Here is a 4,680-nt window from a genome sequence, read left to right as displayed (position 1 = left end):
AGGTTGTTTTTTTATTGTTTTCTTATGCTGTATGATGGTTCTTTCATAACTCTGCATTAATTCCAATAGCCAGGCCTTCTCCTTCATGAGGCTCAATACTACACAGTAGTCTAGAAGTTTTATTCCAGCTGTTATCAAGTTGTGGAATGATCTTCCTAATCGGGTAGTTGAATCAGTAGAACTTCAAAAGTTCAAAGTTGGAGCAAATGTTTTTATGTTGACCAGGCTGACATGAGCCTTTTTATAGTTTATATATGACATATATGTTTTTGACATTGTTAATAGTTTATATAGGACATATCTGTTTTGACGCTGTTACTGTTTTTAGAATGATATATTGTTAATTTAGTTTATTCTCATCATTTATTTATTTCATTATTTCCTTTCCTCACTGGGCTATTTTTCTCTGTTGGAGCCCTTGGGCTTATAGCATCTTGCTTTTCCAACTAGGGTTTGTAGCTTGGCTAGTAATGATAATAATAATAATAATAATAATAATAATAATAATAATAATTAATCCCTTAGGTTTTCTCCGTATGTTCTGACTGAATGACACAGGTACTGTGTAGCTAATCTGATTTTTCTCTTTCAGAAAGGGCTACTATACAATTTTTTTGATGAACTATGAACACCATTCATGAGATTTCACTCAACACAGTAATTAAACCAACCTGTGGTTAATTGCTAGAGTTGACAAAATTATAGGAAAAACCCATACAGGTTCATGAGCAAGTAAGTACAGTACTGTTCCTTTAACTTTGTATATTTTACTTGAAAAGAGAGACAGGTTGGCAAATTAACTGATCTCATAATGCATATGCAGTTAAAAGAAAATTAGATATGATGAATTCCACCCACTTCTGTAGTTTTTGTTTAAATTAAGCATTCCTTTAAGAAATATATAAAATTAAGAATGTATTGAATTTACTGTTTTGTTCTTTTTTTGTGAAAAAAAATGTATATGCTCAAACAAATTTTGCATCTAGCTGAATCCTGTTGTTTTTGTGACTGGGATTTAAAAGTACTGTACTGCATTAACCTAAAGAAATATAAGCTTATAAAAGTAGGACCCATGTTGCAAAGTGCCATGTCTAATTTGTTTTATACCAGGATGGTTATTATTTCTGTGCTGTTTTTTAGCTCTTTCATAAATGCACATTTACAGAACTTAAAAGATATATGGAGAATTTACCTTTAGCAGTATAGATTTCTGACCATGAAAGCCACTTGGTTCCAGTGCTCAGATTTTCATGTACTCTGTCTGACTGCTTGCTGGCACTGTGGAGTAATCTGTTTTCTTTTTTTCTTTCCATAGAATGGGCAGCCATAAATCTTTCCTGATGAACTTGTTAATGAAAGACTTGTATTTATCTTCCGAAGGAACGTACTATCACCATTCTCAAGAATTCACTCAACCCGGTTATTGAATGGACTGACGTTCAATTACAAGAGTTTAAAACATACAGAATGAGACTTCAATAGGGGTTATTGGCCTTGATCCTTGTCAAGTATTTATAGTGCCTTGTACTTTTGCATGTTTTGTAAGTAAATATTGACAGGTTTGGCATGTGAAAGATGCTGTCATGTGCATGCATGAAGAAAATTTTAATTATAAGTAACGATCGAATTCTTACGAAATTATAGAATAGGTTCTCAAAATAGACAAATTTATAGGAATCTGGGAAATAGAAAATGTTAAGAAAATTATGCAAGTTTTCCGTTCAGAAGAAAAACCGTTCCGAACCGAGAGGCTGAAGGCTGAAGTTTGACTTTGTTGAACCCATGATATGGAAGACAACGTCAACACTGAAGCCACTCTGTTTGGTGATGAAGGACATCTAGGTAGCAGCTGCTATTATGGGAATGCAGAGCATTTTATGTATTGAAAGCTATGTGAAAAGAAACACTTGTTATAGAAGAGGAACCTGCTAAGTTTTTATTGCGGCATTCAGAAAACCAGTCCCATACATAAATCCTTAGCAGTTACTTTTTAAATTTCTGTTTTTGAACTGTGAATATGATTTCTAAAGAAGCCCATTGTTGATTTTTTTAGTATTTTTATTACATATGAAAATTGACTGTTGAAATAAAAATATTTTTTCAATATTAAACTTACCCGGTGATCATATAGCTGTCAGCTCTGCTGCCCGACAGAAAAACCTAAGGTCAAAATACGCCAGCGATCGCTATACAGGTGGGGGTGTACATCAACAGCGCCATCTGTCGAGCAGGTACTCAAGTACTCCATGTCAACACAGAACCAATTTTCTCTCTGCCGTGCCACCGGCAAGACCTACTAAATACGCTGTTGTTTTCTGGATTGATTTTCACGTTATTTGGTGAAGTATTCATTTCTGGTTATTAGCTATCGCTGTGCAGAAGTTATCTTCAATACTTCCTTGCATTCTTTTATTGAATTTTGGATTATTTGTTGACGACTTGGATAGATTTTGAATTCCCCCCTTTGACTAATTCAAGATGTCTGACCCTTCTCAAGTCCCCAAGTACAGGAAGTGTAGCGCTAGGGACTGTTCAAGGCGTCTTCCGAAGGCCTCTATCGATCCGCACACCATTTGTTCCAATTGTAGGGGTAAAGCCTGTCAATTGGAAGATCGATGTGAGGAATGCGTTGGGCTTTCGGAACTCGATTTTCAAGAATTCCTGAAATATGCACGTAGGCTAGAGAAGGATAGAATCAGGAGGAGTTCGTCTCGCTCAGTTGATTTTTCCTCTCCCCATGCCCCACAACCTATTCCTTCCCCTGTAGTGGTTGCTCCCGACCTCCCTGCTAGCTCTCATCAACCTTCGATGGCAGATATGATGCGTGCCATCCAGGCTCTGGGTGAGAGAGTCGAGTCATTGGCGAATGACCGCAATCAACTCATGGCTGACGTCAGGGAGTTGAAAGGTAAAAGTGCAGTGGGAAGTGAAGTGAGTGTTAGTGCAGTGAAAAGTGTCAGTGTTACGCATGAGGGTGCGTCTGTTCGTGCCTGTCGTCCTCCCAGTCCGGGACCTCTTGCAAGCTCCCAAGCCCAGGGGAGAAGCAATGTCGTACGACCAAAGGGTTCGACAGGCTTTAATCAGCGGACAGACGTTCCCTCCGTGGTTTCGGACGTATCTTGCCTAGATCGTCCCACCCACAAGAAGACGAGTGAGCCCGTTCATTCCTCGTCCGCGGAAGAGGTTTCACGCCAGAAACGATGGACCAAGGTCTCACGGCCTCTTAAACGCAAGGTCCCTTTCGAGCAAGTCCAACGGCCCAGGTGTAGCCACTGGGTCAGTTCGGACTCGCTGCAGTCCTCCGACGACTGCACACCTCCTAAGAGAGGCAAAGTGGTACCGCAACAGGCAGTAACTCCGTCTGTTGCCGCACCAGCTGCTGTAGACCCTAAGTGGTCTTTGCTACAGTCTATGCAGACTCAGTTAGCTTCCTTTATGCAGGAGTATCGTGCGGAGAAGGTTGACGCTGCACCCGTTAGCCTACAACCAACCACGGTTGTGCGCCCAGCAGACGCTGAGGCTGCCTGCTCCCACACTCCAGCTGTGAGAGCTCCACCACCCATGCGCAGTCGACCCTGCCAGACGCATGTTGACGTTCACCGACGCACGGAACCCTCCGTTGACGTTCGTGTGCTCCCACAACAACAGGAGGGTGGAGTTAAGTTGCCGTGTTTTGACGCGGTGCGTCAGCCTCCGCAACCCACGGTGGTCTCCGCTATCCGACCACAGTCAGGAGTAGACGCTTTGCGTCCCCACTCAGCTATGGTTGTTGCCAGTTCTCAGACTGACCAACAGTTCCATGACGTTGGGTCCAGCGCAGCCACGCATGCACCCGTGCTGCCGGACTCAGCCGTCCAGCTTTTACCTACTCCTTTGCCGCTTCCTCCTCAACATTCAGACGATGGACTCTCTGATGATGACGACGCTGCACATCTTGACGACCAACACTCGGACATCGACGAACCCAAGACCACGCCTCCCTCCTTAGACTTTAGGAAAGTGCTTGCACTGTTCAAGGATTTATATCCGGATCAGTTTGTGTCTGCAGCACCACGCTCGCCTCCCTCTGAGTTCGCTTTAGGCATGCAGTCAGCAGCACCTGCCTTTACGAAGCTCGTACTCGCTCGCTCGTCCAAGAGAGCTTTAAGGGTACTGGGAGAGTGGTTGCAGTCCAAAAAGCAACTTGGGAAGACAACCTTCATGTTTCCCCCGGCCAAGCTTGCTTCCAGATCTAGCGTCTGGTATGCCACGGGAGAAGTTCTCGGCTTGGGAGTTCCTGCCTCTGCCCAGGGCGACTTCTCAAGTCTGGTAGACTCTCCCCGCAGGCTGGCTATGAGACGCTCCAAGATTTGCTGGACTCCTTCGGATATGGACCATCTTATGAAAGGAGTTTTCCGTGCATTCGAAGTCTTTAACTTCTTGGACTGGTGTTTGGGAGCGTTGAGCAGGAAGACCTCCCCTTCTGACAAGGAAACTTCCATGCTCATTATGTCCTGCATGGACAAAGCCATACGGGATGGTTCTAGTGAGCTTGCGGCTTCTTTCGTGTCCGGGGTCCTCAAGAAGCGGGATCACCTTTGCTCCTTCTTATCAGCTGGAGTCACCCCATGTCAAAAGTCGGAACTTATGTTTGCTCCGCTCTCGAAGTGTCTCTTCCCTGTAGAGTTGATCAAGGAGATT

General features: G+C 43.4%; 1 long non-coding RNA gene across 1 annotated transcript in view; it reads left to right on the top strand.

Moving 5' to 3' along the window:
• Nucleotides 1-1,953, top strand: part of LOC137640725 (uncharacterized) — a 3,684-nt gene extending 1,731 nt beyond the window's left edge. The window contains exons 2-3 of the long non-coding RNA XR_011044465.1: nucleotides 593-732; nucleotides 1,316-1,953. This is a non-coding gene — a long non-coding RNA (uncharacterized lncRNA). The remainder of the gene's footprint in view (nucleotides 1-592; nucleotides 733-1,315) is intronic.
• The last annotated feature ends 2,727 nt before the right edge of the window (nucleotides 1,954-4,680 follow it).

This window comes from Palaemon carinicauda, chromosome 5 (genome assembly GCF_036898095.1).
Source record: "Palaemon carinicauda isolate YSFRI2023 chromosome 5, ASM3689809v2, whole genome shotgun sequence".
Taxonomy (NCBI): domain Eukaryota; kingdom Metazoa; phylum Arthropoda; class Malacostraca; order Decapoda; family Palaemonidae; genus Palaemon; species Palaemon carinicauda.
Note: the sequence above shows the minus strand (reverse complement) of the source record. Positions and strands in the feature narration are given on the sequence as shown.